The 20,268-nt window shown below is 45.5% G+C and overlaps 1 long non-coding RNA gene across 1 annotated transcript in view; it reads left to right on the forward strand.

Moving 5' to 3' along the window:
• Positions 1–20,268, forward strand: part of LOC308068893 — a 27,114-nt gene continuing 6,846 nt past the window's right edge. The window contains exon 1 of the long non-coding RNA XR_013930178.1: positions 1–19,098. This is a non-coding gene — a long non-coding RNA (uncharacterized lncRNA). The remainder of the gene's footprint in view (positions 19,099–20,268) is intronic.

Here is a 20,268-nt window from a genome sequence, read left to right on the forward strand (position 1 = left end):
GTCTTTCATTAGCCAAAGTGATAGTTTGAAGAAGTTGACAAGCCTCTACCTCTCTGTTCAGAAGCTTTTTCTTACTGTATCTGCTTGCCAACAGATATTACCGCCCCCTACAAGCTTTATCTCTCTCATATTCTTAGACAATCACATCTACAGCAACTCTAAGAATATTAACTTGAATATGTCAGTGTGGCCAGCTTGCTCTCCTGGTTATTTCAGTTGAGCGCTGATTAATATCTGCTATAAAGCCTCTGCCTGCAGTGAGCATCCAACTGATGTCCTGCTTCACAGCTCCAGCTGCCTCCTCCTTCTATCATCACCTGAAAACCTGGCTAGGAAATCCTAGCTTTTAAAACTCAAATCCAGCATCCAAAAGAATTCTTAATGTTTTGGCCACAGGAATAATGTATACCAGAAAGTATGATAGTGGGCAGTTTGGTTGGCCTGTACGCTAGTGATGAAGGGGAGAATCAAGGAGGTTTGCAAATGTGTTTCTAGGAGGGAAAGACATTACAAAACGGGACTGCAAAATCAGTAAGAGGGGATAAAAAGGAGGATGGGTTTGTGGGTAACACACCGCTCGGGGAATTTTTCTTTTAGATAGCAGTGAGATTATATCTGGTACATACAAAAAAAACCAAGTGTGTTGGATGGGGTCCAGTGAAAATCAGCCTTATGCAAAATGGGAGGAAATATTTTGAATTTTATAATTTTGATGAAATGTTGAAGGAAAGGGGGAAATTTTTGACAAAATGCATGTACATCTTTTCCTAAAGCTTTTTGCAAGCCCCCGCCAACAATATTTTTTCATTTTTAAATCATCAGCTCTTTTGCAAAGAAAACAACAGTGTCTTCTACGCCAGCAAAATGTCATTTTACCTTTTTGCTGTCTAGAAGCAGTACTGGGTGAAAGGAGAAAAATGTGAAGGGAACCCTTTGCAGCAAGAGGAACTGCAGTGAAGCAGAGCTTTCTTGAGAAAGTTTCACTTCCTAAGGTTTTTTGCTATGTTTGCTCATTTAAATGGCCATTGTATTAACCTACTTTTTATGATTTTCAAACGTCAGCAACCAACTTACATCTTGTAGAAGAAAAAGTGTAGAGCAGAAGGCCTGGTTCTCATTACTCTAAGGACCTAACTGCCTCAACAGATTTTGCTGCCACAACCTTGTTAAGTGGCATTGCTGGTACGTTACCTGCCTGATATATCAACCTGTGTCGGGTTATTGCCAGAGGTCAAGATTCAGTGAAAATACATGGTATCTCTGTACCAAGGTCTTTGGACCATAGGGGTTAGGCAGGACTCTGGAGCCTTGAGAAGCCTGGATTTGCACGATGAATTGCCAAGTCTGGGAATAGGGCTTTTGGATTTGAAACAAATTTCTGCAGACAAAAGTTCAGGATAGGAGGTAGTAATGTATTTCAGGAGCTTGGCCAATACATCATATTCTTTAATATCAAGAAAAAAACCCTCCTCAGAATTTCCAGTGAAATAATTCTCAATGTTTTCCAAATTAAATTATTTTATTTTTCTTGTTCAAAGCAACATTTTCTTTCAAAAATTCCTGTTATTTTTAAAATTTCAAACCATATTTAAATAGCTACCATCAAAATGAACCATTAATTTTTTTTAGGAACAAATGTCTCATTTGAAGCCTCCAAATTATTATTTGTTTTAATTTTCAATTCACAAAAAAATCGATTCCTTTTCCTTTCAGTCTGATTGAAATGAGTCCTCTTGACTTTCCAAATTTGCCAATGAAACAAAAAAAATTAATTATTCGTCAAGTTCCAATGAACACACTTCATAAAACTTCTGTATTATGCAAACTAATCACCTTCTGGGAAATAGGTATAGATGATCTTATGGTACAAGCTTGCAGTGTGACTCAATGCCTCTTCGCTTGCACACTATAATTCTCCTCACTCATCTGATTATTCAGACTTTTGCCTTGTCTACGGTTTTCATCTCATCCTCCCACCACCACCACCACCACCACTGCCATTGATCTTCTCTAGTTTTCCTTTGCTTATGACAAAATAGTCTTTATCTTTTGAGATATCAACTGCTGCCATCCTGTGTGGCAAATGCAGCTGGGAGGGCAGAAATGGTTAGACTTGGCTCATGAAATTACTAGTAAAACTTGTCACTACTTGACGGCACCAGCAGAAAGGGCCAGGAGCAGCCACCTGCCCCCATCGCTCCCAGGTAGCATGAGTACAGGGATGGTGGGGAGGGCAGGACTGGCCTGCCAGCTGCTGTTGCTCAGCATCTTTAGTAGAGCAGATGTTCTTGTTTGGCACGGGGAGGAAGGGATTCTCCTCTCTCAGAGGTCTGGCCTGGCAGGTGGACCTCTGGGGAAAACAGACTGAGGAACACAACAGAAATAAGACACAGAAGTTCAGATTGAGGGGCCAGAAGCAGAGGGGGGGAAAGAAAGAAGCTTTCATCTCCCCCTCCTCTTGCAGCACACACACTCACACCCCTGTTCTCTTCATTTCTCTCCTCTCTGTGCCCTGTGGCTGCAGACACTGCATAAGTGAGCATGGTGGGAAGCCTCCTCCTCACGGTCAACCAACGCTCTCCTGAAGTGAATCACAGCCTCTCCCTCTCCAGCAGCCTCTCAGAAGCAGGACTCTGGCCTCATTCACCTACATACTACCAGGCCCTTAACTGACCTTAAAGAGGACCACATCTGCCTCTTGCTTTTAGTATTGCTGCTTGCAATTTGCACAAGGAGTGTTGTGTCCTCTCTGCTGTGCTTCTCACTCATGCACAGAGCCACCAGGGCCCTACGGTGGTGTCCTGGGTGCCCCAGCTGGGTGCACATGGTAATCCACTTGCTTTGTGGTTTCAGGGATTAACCACATTTTTAGCTAACCTGCAGCTGCTGTTCTTGGGATCCACTTTGTTGATCAAGTGCCCACAGCTTCCTCAAGGCTTTTGCCTAGTAACATGACTTAATAGCAAATGCCATAAAGGCCACAGCTAGAGTTTGTACACTCCAAACTGTGTAAATGCCTACCACAGTTGTTTGTATAATTGTTGAACATTTTTCCCCCTTGATAGCTAGATGTTTTCATTTAGCAGGAAAGGGAGGGCAGATACCAAGGTATTTTTTTATCAAGGACAGATCGGTTCTTTAATCTCAATGCCACCAAGAGCTCCAGTCCTTGCAGAGCAGGCAGGAGAAGGGTTTAGCTGAGGGCACCTTATCTTCTGAGCTGTTTGTGCTCATCTCAAGGACATTGTGAAGCCCAGACAATCAACATGTATTCATGGGAAATTACATTTCATCAGGGTTGACTTCTGATGAAGACATGACAAAAAGTTTGTCTTTGTACTCCTTAGCTGCAGGTTGCAGGCAGCTCTAATTTGCACTGGCAATCATCAGCCTCCAAGAGGAAACACTCCTCAGGGAGCAGCAGTTTACTAGCAATAGGGCCACCTCTGCTGTGACACTGTGGGCACAGCTTCGTGTAGGCACTGCTGTGCTGCTTTTGAGCTGCTAAAAGATTCCTGCTGTGACAGCAGCCTCACACAAGGCAGTACTAAGCCTTCCTGGCTAAGGGAGGACTGGCCTGCAGTGAGTCCAACAGTGAGGTATGTGCCGCTGCCAGGGCTCAGTCCCTATCTTTTAAGCTAAAGTGGTTGTCTCACTCCCGCCTCAGCATTTCCCTCAGGCAGGCAAAAACTGCCATCTTTTTATTCTATTGAACTTATGGGGCTTTACTGTGTTTATTACTGTGATCCGAGTGAGAAGACGCTGCACAATGCCGGAATTACCTCACCCCACAGAGAAGAAGGAAGGGCCCCTGTCCAGCGGGTGTGATTTCACTGACAGCCTGACCCCATGGAAGAGCAACTGCTACCAAAACAGGCAGGATCGTTCCCTGCCCCCCAAAATCCCTAGCCCTGTGGCTCTCCCTCCTTCTAGCAGCACTAGCCCTAGCCCTCGTGTAGCTGTGCAAACTAAATCCTTTCCCTGCTCCAGTTCATCCCACAGCCAAATCAATCCCAGTGCCAGCACAAGGGTGTAGGTGGAGGCCAAAGGGGCAGTCTGGATGGTGCTGTCTTTTCTTGACAATGCTGACTGAGATCAAATAGAGTGAATCATGAAAACATGTCCTAAAATATTACCTGGCACAAACCTCTCCTGACAGTCAAGACAGGGCTGGAGAATTCCTCAAGACTCTCTCTTCAACCATATACATTTTGTTTGTGTTTAAATCTTTCTGAGTTGACTATTCAGCACACCATATACAGTATATTCAATGTATAGTGATGATAATTAAATCCTAAACGTGAGATCTGTGATACAGATGATCTTGTGAGCAGTGTCGACTCAGGAAATAAATAAATGGAATGAATCTTTGAAATGGAAATTTATTTCTGCACAGTTGCCTGGCAAGGCACTTGAGGTTTATTCAGCTTTGACCTGAAATGCCCCAAGCAAGCAATGACTGCAGTAGTAAAGTCTATGAAAACGCCACATTTACTCTGATAGAAAGGGCTGAAGCAGGGGCTGATTGAATGACTGCTGTGAGAAATAACAGGGATATTGAATTTTGGGAGGAGGATGTCTTCCAGAGGCAGATACGTCATGCAGTTCACTCTGAGACAGACAGACATGGCAAGTGAACGTGATGGGGTTAAAGCAGGGCTGAACTCTCCAAAGGATAACGCAAACCTGGGCATGTTGGGGACCTCAGGAAGGAGCTCAGGGAAAAGGAGTCCTAGGTGCCCAGAATTTCACTGCAGCTCTCCATGTTTACGCAGTAAATCCTGCTGAATCAGTCAGAGCCATAGGAACGAGGGAGATGTGAAGAACCCTGCTACGTGCCTATGTGAGCAGCAGATGCTGCTTTGGGTGTTTGCCATAAGGTACTTGCTTCTGGAATTAATGGCTCTGGGCTTCAGGAATACTCTGGCTGCACCCACACGCATTCTCCAGCAGCTGTGCCTGAGTGTTGTAAGGTATTTAAATTGAAAGATCAAATGTTAGCTACCAGCTTGTGTTGCTGGCAAGAGAGGTGCCAGTCATTACACCAGGGCAGGGGTGACACGGCAGGTGCCCTCACCAAAGAGCTCCACACATGTGGAGTGAGGATGTTCCAGTACCAGCTCCAGTTAAGCAGTTCGGGTGCAGCCACCCAGCTTTGGAGGCTGAAATGTTTTCCCAGGAGTGTTCCTCGGCCTGTTTGATTTACTAACAGACACAAGTCATACAAGCTAAAGCAAGATTTAGCCCCAGGAAAATGGTGCAAAGGGAACTTTTCTTACAAGTGTCTGAACAGATGTTCCTGTAACTCTGGGGTTTGGCACCCTGAAGCTTAATAAGTAACTCACAAGGTTCCCCCCTTTCTAGGAAGCGCAGACCTTTTACATTAAAGAGTGGGCCTCAAATCTTAAAAGCATTGCTAGCTTTTCCGCTCCCCTCTCCTTAAATACACCCACATATACATGCTTCACATTTATGGTGCAGCCATCTTCACCATGGCCTTAGGGACAGATTTTGTAATCTTGCATCTCGTGCCTGTAAGTGGGCTGTGGTTGCCGTTGTAACAAGAAACTACAGTTGCTGACCGCTGTAACTTGCCAGCCCAAAAGAAGAGGGAAAATAAAAGGATGGAGGGAGTGAATCTCAGTTTAATTTCTCTAAATTCAGCATCCCTCAGAAATATTTAAGTACAGCAAATTAATTAAAGACTCTGCTATAAATGGATGGCAAAAAAATAACGTAAAAAGAAGTAAAAAATGAGCTGAGCACACAACACTATTCTCATTAGACCTCCTCAATAGATGGGCAGGGCAATATATATCCTTTCACCTTGACCCTTTGCCAAGAGTACTATGTGTTATTATGTGGTGTATTCTTAGAAAAACATCTGCCATACCTTCCTGAAGAATTCATTTCTCGCAAACCCTCCCCCTTTTCAGTTTGAGAATTGTGGGTTTGTACGAAACGTCATTGTAAAACAGGTCTACCACAGCCAAATGTCATTTGGCATACTATATTCTCAGAACCAGCAATTCTGTGCCCTAGGCAGGAATGATGAAATATTGAGGGTAACTATGAAACAAGTGTGAGCGAAGTCTTTCCTTTCGTACCCTCCTCAGCACTGCTGGTCTTTGCTTTAATGCTGAATGGGTGCCCAGCACAGCGGGGGCCCCCCATCGGATGTCCTCAAGAAGGGAACGTGCTCTTTGCTTTTTCTACTCTGTATTGCTCTCAGTCCTGCTGGGCAGATCACAGCTGAAAGCTTCGGGCCCTTCTGCAGGTGACCCATTTGCACTGAGGTCTGGTTGCAGAGATTAACATGGCCCCAGACAAGGCACACAAGGCACATTATGTCAAGTGCTACATAAGAGAAGGAGAAGGTGCTATAAATATCACGGGGATCCAGCCAGGAGCTTGAACAAATCTGGTCCTTCAAGTTCCGCTCCTCACTGCACAGTCACTACAGCCCCATTCCCCAGTCAGCAGGTGAGGCACTGCAGGTGTGTAGCACCCTTGTAGCTGTTCTGGTGGGATTTCCACACAGGAAAAAAACACTGGGAGCCCTCTGGACATGTTTGTGCAGAGGCTAATTCTCCTGATAATTTCATCATCATCATGCATTGCTCATTGCTGCAATTGTCTTAACTGTTAGGGGGCTGAAGGCATATCACTGCACGTGGGTGAGAGGAGAAGCCCAAAATATTATTAGTAGTTTGAGAGCTTACGAGGAACGTGGGGAATATTTCCTGCTCTCCTGGGATGGAGTCACAGTTTGTCTTGCGCAGGTTTAAACCAGGAAGGACAAGCTCAAGCCAGGAATAGTTGACTAGACCAAGGAAAGCATGTTGCTGGGTTTTGTACCATCGGGTTTTGTTTACCGACTGAGACAAGTGAGCACTATGGAGTGAACGGAGTTGTGAGAACTGTGGTGAACCTCCTGGAGCCTCCAGTTCCCTGGGTTTGCATTCATAGAGAGAAAGAATCAGCACACAGCCCTCCGACCTTTTTCTTCCCCTCCCCACATCCTCCCATGGGGGAACTGTCCAAGCCAGGCCTGGGAGACCTCTGGTACTCAGCACCAAAAGACACTGCTTGCAAGAACATCTGTTACTTTCGGAAATGCTTCAGATTCCTTGGGACCCTGGGGAGAGGCTGAACGGGATCTCAGCAGAAGAGGCACCTCCAAACTCTTTTTCCCACATGCAGTGTGCTGAGGCTCCGCTCCCAAGCTGCCGGTGTCGAAGGGAGGGCTCAGCCCCCCGTGCCTCGCAGCACAAGGCACAGGCAGTCTGGCAGCAGGGACACGGCCGCTTCCCCTCCAGCTGGGTCAGCCGAGCCTCCTGCTCTTGCAGCACTGCAGTTAGATGCTGGCTCAAAGCGGAGGCAAAGCACACCCCAAAATCTCTGGGGCGTTGTCAGTGACCCCCCTGCGGGCCTTTAAATGCAGAAGGAGAATTTTGATCCTGATGGATCAGCAGGTGGGGAAACGCCACTCATCGAGATAGCGGGAACTGCCACCTTTCCCGGCTGCGCCCTCCTGCCCCCCCGCTTGTGGCAGGAGGGCTGTGGATCAGTGTGTGAGGAGAGCCAGGATGCGGCCCTTCGGGGGAGGGGTGTGCAGGGCGAGCGTGCGTGCCGGGGGCTGCAAGCAGCCGACTGCCGTCTCCAGCCGGCCGGGCAGGGGGGGCGGCAGGAGGGGCCCAGCGCCGCCGCAGCCCGCAGCAGCCGGGGCCCGCCGCGCAGAGACGGCCGGCACCACCCGCCGCCCGGCCCGGCGGCCCCGGGGCTGCCCCAGCCGGGCCGCAGCAGCGCAGCGGGCGGCGGCCGCAGGGGGGCGCGCTGGCGGCGGGGCGGGGGGCGGCCGGCGGCGGGGGGGCAGCGCGCCCCTTCGCGCTTGTGTCGGTGCCGTTCCCGGGGGCAGGAGCACCTGGCGGGAGGACACACACCCCCCCAACGCGTCACCCTCACACCTCCCTACCGCCTGCTTTTCCTTCTCTCGTGCTGGGTGTCCCCTTGAGCCCGAGAAGGGCGTCCCGGCATGAACCCCGGTGCCGTGCCGGGCGGTGGGGAGGGGCCGCGCCGGGGCTGGCGGGGGGAGCGGGCGGCAGCGGCCCGGGGACAGTGCGGGCCTCACCCTGCCGCAGGGGCTCGCGGAGCGCGGCGTGCTCCACGGTGGCGGCGTGAATGCGGCTCTCTGTGACTCTGGGTGCTGCTGAAGCCCGGTGCCTTTCCACCGGCACACCCACAAGCAGACCTACCGCAAACGGGAGCGTACTGAATCCACTCCAGAGCCTGGAGAGGAAAAACATGATCTCTCCCACCACGTCTGAGCATTCTTTGTTTAATATCCGTGACTCAAAAGCACCCATGCGAGAATGGACCCCTTTTTTTCAGTCCAGGGACAGCACTGAAATGCTGTGCGAACTCTACAAGTTTAAAGGCAGGGAAATGGCTTGCAGAATCTTTTAATGTCATTTCGGTCATTTAAAATCATTCTGCCTTGCACAGTTGGGTCAAAGTTAGCAAAGCAATCAAATTCCTAAGTGTTGGGCATACACAGGGAACTATTTAAAATTAGGATCGTTGCCATTTTATTCTGAAAGCAATAAAGGCATAGGTAAGCGTTAAATTTCAGGATCATATTCTGTATTTTCTCATTTCCTCTTTTATTATTAGATTTTCCTTTTAATTCTTGATTCATTTCTTTCCTTCTGCTTTATTTATTTATCTCTTTCTAGCTCAAAGACTGCTCATGTACAGATGCTTAGTTTCTTTTATTATTGTGAGGGCTTGGGTTGAGGTTATATGTTTATGTATTTTTAACCAAAAATATACCAACCCTGTATCAGTTTCTACCTTTCTGTTGTTTAGCAAGTTGCTCAGCCTTTGCGTGCAAAAGCTCACTGATGTACTGCAAAACCTCACTGTGTCTGGGTTTGTAGCACACATCCCCTGCACCATAATTAGCAACCCTCACTCTGAACACTGCTGAGTCATCATCCAAATATTCCAATTTTCATCTATTTCTTCATCATGGTCAAATAACACTATGAATCCAAATGACCCCTGAATACTGGGTGGATAACATTTTTACCCCAAATCATTAAAATTTTGGAGAATTGGAATACCCTTGTATTCAAGGGGAAAAGCCAAATTTCTGTGCAACCAGGTAAAAATCAAGAGTAGAGCTGTTGCTTGTACCTTTCCCACTGCGAGACACAGTTACTTCAGGCAACACCTCAGGCTCATCTGAGTGTTGTAGCTCTTAGAGGACGGCTGGGCTCAGATTGGCAGTGTACTCCCGTCCCCCGCATCACCATAGACTGGTTACTGTGCCGCTGCCATGGTTAGCTGAGCAGTCATGGTACAGAGACAGGGAGTTTTGTGAAGCCACTTGAGCTAAGTAGCTCTTTGGCAGTTGTCTGCTTCTGTGAAGCTCTGGGTCCTATAAAGCCTTCTAATTATTTTTCTCTTAGCAAGCACTCAGGCCTACAGAGTTTTTCTTCTCTGAGGGCTTGCACGTAGCCTGTGTCGCCTGTCTTCCTGTGAAGTCTTTGAATGTCTTGAGCCCAACCACACCAGCCTGTGTGAAAAGCTGGGTCAGGATTTTCTTGCTGGGGGTCCGCAGCACAGCTTTACCCAAAAGCCAGAAGCAGATGACCTTCAAGAAGCAGAAGCAACCTCTTTTCCCAGGCTTGTCTTCTAACTGATCTGAGGAAACACTTGGACTTAGCTAGGCAGGAGTTAAGAGCAGTGGATGAGGTTAGACCATTATCATTCAGCACATTTCAGCGGGTCAGAGCCAGAGAGCTGAGGCCCATTGCTGACAGTGGTGCAAATCATGACACTACCTGATGATGTTAGTTGAACGTGTCCAAATATCACTGACAGCACAGCAAGCTCTGGCAGCACCTTTTGTTTGTTTAGATGGCAATGAACCATTAGGGCAGAATCAGTCCTTCTAGAAAGATCATTTTAGTGTCTTGAAATTTTAAAATAATTGCCTGTTTTATATTGTGTAAATGCTCACAGAACTGACTGTTGGGTCTAGCAAGGAGTGGTTTTGTATGTATTAATACATACAAAATATGTACAAATACATACATCCATTGTAACAGGGGATGTGCTGCTCTAGTTGAAAATGAAGTGTCCAGTAGGAAGTCTTAGTTGAGGTGCTGACTAGCCTATCCTGTTTGAAAGTACATTTCGGTTAATGCCTTCTTTCAGTACTATAGTGATGTATTTATTCTTTTTGTCCCTTGTTAGCCTGGCACATCGACAAACCAGTGTCAGAATAATTTAAAAATCAAGTTGTAAAAGGGGTCAAGATATTTCTGTTCTTAAAATAGCAGTTTCTTTTGAAGCTGTTGTATTATGTGGATTTATCTGGGAAGGGTGTGTGTGTGTGTGCAGGGGGACACTACCTCCTTTGAAGATAGCTCCCTTAACTGTAATAAAGAACGAAGTCTGCACCATAAGGATTTCTCCTTTAATCTGAATTTTCTGCATCACCTTGACCAGTCTTGCTTAGGCAAAAGTTACTCCAGACTTGGAGGAGATGAGTCTTCCTTCTGCAAGCACTTGGTTAATACCCAGGTCTGGGTGACAAGCAGACAGGAGCAGTCCCTTAGAGCCTCTCTGGTTGTAAAGCAAAGGCCCTGCTACTCTCATCAGTGGGGCTGGAGGTCACAAGAGCATTTGGAGGAGCAGCAAGCAGTTTTCTACCCACCTACAAGGACATACCTGCTCTTCTACAGATGGATGTCAGCAGTGATATCTTGCTACTCCCTGTCAGGATCTCTCTTGCTTTCCAGCTGATGTGAACTAGGCCAATGATATTTTCTCCCAGGATTTCTGACAGAGTAGCCAGCTCAAACAGAAGCTGAACAAAACAGAAGGTGAAGTGGAGCTCAAGAGGTGGGAAGGTTTTCCTCTGGGAACTACCTAAGGCAGGCTGCTAGCCAGTGCAGGTGTCTGTATCTAAGGTAGCTCTCCAGAGCCCCCCTTCAAATCAGTGGAGAGAAATCACCTGTTTACGGGAGGTGTCTAAAGTTAGATGAGATGAATGCCACTTCTTTAGGCTCTCTGTCATTGGCCATGAGTGTGGACTCACTGTAGTAAGTGTCAAGTATAGATCTACATATATTTAACCATGTGGACTGGAAACTTAACAGTCATGCCATTTTTGTGAATAAACAAAACTAGTAAAATGGGGAAATGGGTCTCTGCATAGTCCTGGTAAGAAACAGAATCAGTCTGATAGGACTGAAAGAACGGAGTTCAGAGAAGATTATAGAATCTTAGAATCATAGAATGGGTTGGGTTGGGAGGGACCTTTAAAGGCCATCTAGCCCAACCCCCCTGCAATGAGCACAAACTTCTTCAACTAGATCAGGTTGCCCAGAGCCTCGTCCAACCTGACCTTGAATGTTTCCAGGGATGGGGCATCTGCCACCTCTTTGGTCAATGTGTTCCTATGTTTCACCACCCTCATCACAAAAAATTTCTTCCTTATATCTAGTCTGAATCTACCCTCTTTCAATTTAAAACCATTACCCCGTGTCCTATCACAATAGGCTCTGCTAAAAAGTCTGTCCCCATCTTTCTTATAAGCCCCCTTTAAGGCCTGAAAGGCTGAAATAAGGTCTCCACAGAGCCTTCTCTTCTCCAGGCTGAACAACCTCAACCCTCTCAGCCTGTCCTCATAGAACTGTGTTCAACCCCTCTGATAATTTTTGTGGCCCACCTCTGGATCTGCTCCAACAGGTCCATGTCTTCCCTGTGCTGAGGGCTCCAGAGCTGGATGCAGTACTCTAAGTGGGGTCTCACCAGAGTGGAGTAGAGGGGCAGAATCACCTCCCTCAACCTGCTGGCCACACTTCTTGTGATGCAGCCCAAGATACGGTCGGTCTTCTGTGCTACAAGCACACAATGCTGGTTCATGTCCAGCTTTTCATCCACCAGTATCCCCTGGTCCTTTTCTGCAGGGCTGCTCTCAATCCAGCTCTGGATCAGGACACTACCTGTCACCAGGCTCCATCTGGTCATTGAGCCATTGGCCACTACCTTCTGGATGTGACCATCCAAACAACTCCTCATCCACTGAACAATCCACCCATAAAATCTGTATCTCTGCAGCTTAGAGAGAAGGATGTTATGGAGAACCGTGTCAAAGGCCTTACAGAAGCGCAGATAGACGACATCTGTAGCTCTTCCCTTGTCCACTGATGTAGTTAATCCATCAAAGAAGGCCCCTAGGCTGGTCAGGCAGGACTTGCCCTTGGTGAAGCCATGCTGGCTGTCTTGAATCACCTCCCTGTCCTCCATGTGCCTTAGCATAGCTTCTAGGAGGATCTGTTCCATGATCTTGCCAGGCACAGAAGTGAGGCTGACAGGTCAGTAGTTCCCAGGGTTCTCCTTTCTATCTTTCTCAAAAATGGGGTTCAAATATACGGAGAGCGACTTGGCAACTACATCAGCCAGTTGCCTCAGGATTCTGGGATGCATCTCATCAGATCCCATAGACTTACATATATGCAGGTTCCTCAGGTGGTCACAAACCTGATCTTCTCTTACAATGGGAGGTACTTTGCTCCCCCAGTCCCTGCCTTGCAGTCCATCCCCTAACAGGTGTGGAAAGAGAGGTTGACAGTGAAAAATTGGTGAGTACCTCAGCCTTCTCCTCCTTCATTGTTACCAGTTTGTCAGCGTTGCTCATCAGGGCAGATACACTTTCTTCGACCTTCATGGAGATTTGACACAAATTTCTGAACTATTTCTAGGGCAAACTATTCATGAATACAAGGTGCCCAGGTGTAGAAGAAAGCTATTACATTTGTATTATATGAAGATAGTATAATGAAATGGAGAAGCAAAGGCTTCTCCTGTGAGATTTATTAAGTATTTGTGCTCCTTCACTGAGTACTCTTCCCCAGTTTTAATTTTTTGCCACAATAAATCTCTCATCTTCTACCAGGGTGTTACTTTATTGTGCACCAGAGGAGGGAGATACGTGCCCACAAACCTTCTGAGAAACACATTTACAGGAAATAAAAAACACACAATCAAGTCTTTCTGCCCCACCCTCTGTTGTGAGAGTAAGCCCTTATTCTCATTCACACCTGTCAAATAGCTTAGCTCGGCATTAAACCCGTGCTAACTATTGAAAATGTAGTGGGCTACATAGTGATCATCACATGGTCTTCACCAGGTGCTGCAGTATATGAGTATTGTCTGAGGCAATCATAGCCCACTGAGTGTCATACACAAATGACAATCACTGCTGTTCTAAGAAGTCCATCTTTTTAACTGCTTCACTGGCAGGTGGATTCTATACAAGGTCTCATTTTCTCACTGCAGGCTGCCTTTGCTTTTTCACATTTTCAGTTCAGATAATTCAGTATGGTTTGCAGATATATCACACTGCATAGACACATACACCACTAAAAAGATCTCCACGGTTTTTTTCCGCAGCACTGGAGTTGCTCCATACTGGAATTAGCCCTTCATAACCTAAAAATCTCAATACAAAAGGAAACAGGTTTTACAGAGGTAAGGGTTACCATTTTAGTTTTGAGAAAATGGAGCTACTTCCACTTTTTCTCCATCCTCCTTGCCACGTGAAAGAAATAAAAGCTCAACAGTCAGGCTCCCCATCTAGATGAAAGATTCAAGCTTCAAGCTTTCTCCTGAAATACTTCTTAAGTAAAAGCATCTGCAAACCTTTTGCAAAATTATTTGCTTTATTCAGCAGGGAAAAGATAAGATGATCCAACATTTTGGCCTTATATGGGGCTTTCTCAAAGTATATGGAGAACTCAAAGGCTTTTAGAAGAATCCATGTCCTAAAATATTAATGGATTATTTAGGTGGCATGCATAGTTCAGCCTTGTAGTACCTGAATTGGTCTTTGTACATCTGGTGGCTCAGGAGTTCCTGACTTATTTAAATCACTTTCAGGTACTTGTCCCTGGGGAATACAGATCCCGTATTGATTTGTGGTTTTGTTGATTCAGAGTATCTCATTCCTTGAAGAGCTTCTGTTTGTCCTTGTTTTGCTTGCCTGTAAGAGAAGGTTGTTCTGAATGTGCAGCTGTTCTTTGTGTCTCTCTTTCTTCACAGTAGGGCTTTTCATCTTCTCAGGACCCAGGCTTGCCAAGTGGATGGCTAAATTTCTTCTGAGGTTTTGAAGAAACTCTTCTCACATAGCTGTCCTCTCTGTGCACAAGGCTCACTAAGCCATATCAAGAGAGCTCTGCTTCAGGAGCAGAGACCTTAGATTTGAGGGTAAAAGAACCATTAGATAGCTTCTGTGCTTGTATGTTTGTTTTAGTCCTTCAAACCAACTTATGTGTTGCCATACTATTTCTCTAGGGAATGAGATTTCAGCTCTAATGTAGAGGTATCTCCTCCTGCAGTTGATGTCATCAGTGAAATTCAGTATTTGCTAAACAAATACCAGCACATGCTGATATTGCAAAGAGGACACGGTGCTTGTGCTTTCATTCAGCATCACTGTAACCAGTTTCCCTATCCTGTCAGTTAATATTTGCAAGTGCAGCTGGAACCCGGAGGCCAAGGGGCTGCAGATGACAAATTTGTTATGATCCAAGGAATGGAGGGCTCCTTTGAAATAAAAGGTATTTGACAATAGAGCATCGGTGTTGAAATCTAAATTAATATGATCCAATTGCCAAGGCTTCCTCACTGCAGAAGGAGGTTAATTAAGCAGCAGTCCCTTCTCCTGAGCAGTCTTTTCTTTGAGGGAATGAGAAACATGAGCTGGAGACTGCAGTACATAATGCCATTAGGTTTATTACTCCCCTTTTACAGCCTGCAGTAAAGAGGACTGTTGCAATTAATGAATGAAGTGGATACAATGCTGCAGTCAAGGTCAGGGTGAGGCATAAAATGCAGAGCCCAGTTCTACCTGAGTCACATGCTGGCAGGAGAAAGCACCATAGTTTGTCAGAGAAGGAAAATGGGATCAGCTCTTCCTTCCAGTGCAAGGAAACCTCTCCCTCACATGTGTCTGACAGCATCCTATCAAAACTCTCCAGGAATGATACAAGGGAGTGGAGTCCAGGAATGATGCAGGGGAGCAGAGAGAAAGTTAATGAAGGTGTCAGAGCCTGGGAAGAGAGAGACTGTTCAACCAGTTAGCCAGAAACTGGCGACACTCCTCTGCAGATCACTGGCTGCGACAGGTTATATGTGCTGTTATGGGGGGAAAAAAAAGATGGCTCCAGTTCCAAATTTCACACTCTTGCCCCAGTGTAAATCCCAAACAGTCACTGCTGACAGTTCACTGTTGTGTAGCAGAGAGATGTAAAATGTTTTCCCCTTCTCAAGCGTGAAACTGGTTCTTGACTGAAAACAAAGCCAGCTAAGCCTGAAAGGCAGTAACAATATATATTCCTGTATTTTCATTCCTTTTTCCTTGGTTATACACCCAATTTAAAAGCAACTGTTACACATGCCAATCACATTACAGTTCCTTGCATTTTCTTGTATTCTATTTCCCAGTCAATCAGCTCTCATCTGTTTTGCTTTTACCCACTAAACTCTTGGAATATCACTGTTTGGGCTTGTACAGTGTGAAAAAAATAGATCCTTGATTATTACGGTAATATAAATACGTATTTGTGTTCACAATGATTGCAGTTGCATAAAATGGAAATCATAAAGACAATTTCTCAAAGCTCCTGTTAAAGGCCATGAGATGATTGCTAGCTAATGATAGAAAGACATTCTTTCAGGACAAGCTAGTCCACCATGAAGGCTTAATATCTTCCACTGGAGCAGATAGGTTTGTTGGAAAAAAGACACTGTTGCCAGATGGAGCATAGGTCTTTGTGTTTATGTTCTGATACAAAATGCATGTGGAAAGCCTCAAGAGTTTTGGGTCTCCCAGGATGAAGCAAGACAGTAAGATCTAGTTTGCAAAAGGGCTGACCAATGCATTCAAACAGCACGCTTCTTCAGGGATTTTTTTTTATTATTTATTAGAAAGGGCCACATTTTGCCAAGCAGAGAACAGGGCAATCAGCAGTCACTGAGCAGCATGCACTATTTATGCAAGGAGACCTTACACAGAGCAAGGCTCAGGGAACAGAAAAGCACACTAGTGTAACTGTAAAAGAAACATTATATACTCACTGAACCGACTAGATGTGTATATGTTTACCCCCTCCCAACCATACACACATGTTCCGTTTGGGGAAAAGCATTTTCAGTACGTTCTAATTTGGGGAGGTGAGGTGGGGCTAGAGAACCATAAAAGAAGTTTCTCGTGCCCTCTGAGAAACATTCATTCTTCTTCTGGCTTGTGTATATGTGCTTGAAGTGTATGCAGTTCCTCCGCCTTACATCACCCCCAGTACTGTGATGTTGTGCATTTGTTACGAGTCAAGCATCAGCAGTTCTCTCCCTTGGTGGAACTGCTTTGGAGCAGAGCTGTGCTTGAATGCAGCGTGAGGGGGATTACCTGTGGTTTCTGGGTTGTGAAACGAGAGATACCACTTACAGAGCTCTCTGTTGATACTGCTTTCTTAGCTTCCCCTTGATGATGACTCATGTAGCCATATAAGTGATAAAGTGAAAAATAAGCTTTGGTAAGACCACAACCCTGATGGCCAGATGTGTTCCAAATGGTAAATAAGAGGCCTATCAGAAAGGAAGTGAAATGTGTGGAAGGAAGAAAACAAGAACATTTATGTGTTTCTGTCCCAGCCCCTGCAACTTTGCAGGTTTGTTTTTATAATATTTTCCCCTCCATGGCTTTTAGGGCTGACATTTGCTGAGGAAGGGACAAGGATCTAATATGACACCTTCTGAAGTTATCACTGTCATTTGAACTACAATATGAGGAGCTTGACCAAGACTTGGGGTCCCATGTACTGTACAAAAATGTAGTGACTAGTAACGCATAGCCCAGAGAGACTCAGTGAGGAAGAAACATAGGAAGTTGCCAATTAAAGTTCAGAGGCAGTACTGAGGATAAAGCTTATCTATCTCTGCTTCTCTGTGTCATCTCCACATCACACTGCTTCTGCAAGACTTTCTCATGGCCCCTTATCCCAGTGGATCCTGGTCACCAAACTGTTGCATTGTAGGGACAGAAGGTGTCTTAGACCAGCTTCTTAGCTACCCAGAGATTCAAAGAGCTTCACGGTATCTGCAGGAATAGATGAAGGAATAGGATTCAGTCTGTTCTAGAGAGTGGAAGGTATGATGCATATTAATACACATAGTAGTAGATTTAACTTTTTGATCAGGCATGTCTTTATTCTTGCTGTACATGAGTCTGCTTGCAATCTTTGCAAGAATAAATTGCAGACTAACTTATTCTTGGTATGCAAAGCAAATTCCGCAGTTTGCAAAGGGAATGTATGCCAAGGGTGCCCTGTCAGCACTCTGGCAATCCTCATGAAGAATAAAAAATGTGAGTCAGTATGAACCTCCTGCTCCCAAGCCAGACACATCACTTTAGCTTGCCTCCTTGCTGTGTAATGAGCTATATCCCTGATCTTTCCTGAAGAGCAATAGTTCAGACGATCTTTACAAGGCTCCAGCCTGGTGTCACAGACAAATTCTGACACAAATCGTTGACTTTCTGCTGCCTTCTGTTTCCCATACCCCCTTACCACAGTGTACTGCCATGCCCTGCTCTTCATACTCCTTCACTCCCACAACAGCAAATACGTCATCTCCTTTCTAAATGGACACATGCTTCCCAACCCTGACTTCTGGTAACCAAAAGTTGTCATCCACTGTCCATAAGTGCTAGGGGGCGTTTGGAGTAATAGAAAGTCTGTGAGAGATGGGGCAACTCTGTGACCACAGGAAAACTCAGTACAAAAAAAAACCCCAACCAAAGTCTACAAGTTATCAGACAGGTATTAGGTCCTTTTGTTCCTGAGAAGCAGGCAGATCCACACAGGACACACAGGCACATTTGATGGCAGTTTCCTGTGGTGCAAGGTGCAGTAGGATGGGAGAAATGCATAGAGAAATACATATTCTTCTATAAAAGAAGCCATTTTGCCCTGCAGCTTGTGTGACCAGACTGGACATTTCCTGGCTCAAGGCACCAGCTCCTCTTGTTCTCGTGGAGCAGAGGGTCCCCCACAAGATGCACGTGCACATGTGGTGTGGTGCAGTGGGTAGAGCTTAAAAGCAGTGTGAAGAATGGCCCGGTTGTGCTTTCTGCCCTCATAAATACTGAGTTTCATACATGTCTGCATGAGCACCATGCCTCTGCTTCCCTCTTGGTTTCTTTTTTTCATTTTTAATCTCCTCAAGCAGGGACTGGCACATCACTCCTGCCTGTGTCACATGTATAGTCTGTATATGTCACAACTTCTAGCCCAGCATAGTGCCAGCCCAAGTGCTTTCCAGATGATACCCTAGCAGAGATGAAGCATGGAGAGGCCAGGCAGGATGAGCCCACTGGTTCCAGGTGGGGGAGGAGGGGCAGATGAGTGCAAGCCAGCGTTCACAGTGATGATGAGTCACATAGGTATGCACAGTAAGTGGCCCTCCCAACACCTGTGACATCCTTTGCACTGCCTCTTGGTTTCCTGTTCCCAGTGCAAAAACAGTTTGCTTTTAGCAAGTTAAAGCTGTTGGTTCCCTGTATTTACCCCCTGCCTTGGATCCTTTAGCATTTTGCTGTGCCTTTTCAATCTGCATGGGTCTGAGATCCTAAACTTGGAGAGATTACAGAGTGAGCTCACTCTAACCGATCTGAGGATGATACTCAGCTGCTAGTACTCATGCCATTCAACAAGAGGCAGCACTGGATTGATCAGTGCCTCAAATTTCACAGATCTTTGGTTCTGATAATTTTCTTGTGCTGTTGTCTAGTTAAAAGTTCGAAACATTAGTTTGTTGACCCAGATTGCAACCCAGTATTTACATGAGGGAAGAAGACACTCCCACAGCAAATTGCACAGATGTGCAACTTCCTCACACAACTAATGATACTAACATCAGCTGGCTTCCTCCCCTCAGTAAACGGACACAAGAACCTGTTGTTTGCAAGAACAAGGAATTAATCATTATTGAGCAAGCATTCATTATGGCAGCTATCAAGAACAAGTGAGTTTAATTTTTGTAAAGAGGTCTGTTTAGTGGGGAAGGTGAATGTTGTATTTTGCACTTGGGTGAGAAGGATTAGTCAAGTCCTTGGTTTGCTTGGGCTGTAGCTGGGGCACAAGAAGAGTGCAGCATGCGCTCTTGCCTGATGATTAGAACAGCTAGCAGAGTCACAGGGAATCCACTCTCTGATCTGCGGTCAAAAAGGGATGGTCATCAGTATTTGCACTGAGTTTAGTGATAAAAGGGAGAATCTTATTAATATATTTCAAATACAGGGCTAGAGCAAATTATAGCAAATTTGAAGCTGGAGGAAAGTCTTATTTTTAAATACAGGTAGTCTAAATTTATAGTTTTTCATTTTTCTGATACTTCTTATATCTCAGAGACTAATGAGTTGGCCCAGGCACGTCAGCACACAGACAAGTCAAAAATCATTAATCTAAAAGTATCTTAGGCCCAATGAGCATACTGTGCTTGATGTGCAATCCAAGACACATGCTCACTGGGTTTTTTTCTATTTTACTTTTACGTAAATACATAATGACAGGGAGAAAAGACAAAAGCTCGCATCTGTGTTTGTACAGTGGATTGTATGTATATACATAAAGTATCCCTCGGTAGATCCAATGTAGGAGATGCCTATGCTTTCAATCTCTCTTAAAATAGTGCTTTCTGTGCAATATATGCAGCAAGCAGTGTTTAACTGTGCACAGACATTCACTCTGTCACAGACACAAACATGCAAGCACAAAAGAACCACATCTTCTACATCTTCTGCACAGACACTAATACTCATGTCATGGGTGTTGACCCAGGGCTTCCAGCTTCTGCTAACATCCTTCAATAGCAGCCTAAACAAAATGTTCTTCTGTAAATTGATTGCACAGCAGATAGCTTTTCTTGTTGCAAATCTCCATAGCGCAGCAGATGGGAGGAGAGCGGAGGGAAAATCAAACTCTATGCCCTGGGAGCCAGGCTATCAGTGATTTACAAATGACCCTGGTGATCTGCAATCATTCTGGGCACTTCCTATTGCTCAAGCCCCTCTGCCTCTCTCTCTTGCATTCTCTTTCAGCATAATAAAGCTAAGGAAATCCAGGAGGCTGAATGCAGTGCTGCAGATTAGTGACAGGAAGGAAACTGGATATGCACGAATTAAGATCATTTGCC

Source organism: Falco punctatus (genome assembly GCF_963210335.1).
Source record: "Falco punctatus genome assembly, chromosome: 8".
Taxonomy (NCBI): domain Eukaryota; kingdom Metazoa; phylum Chordata; class Aves; order Falconiformes; family Falconidae; genus Falco; species Falco punctatus.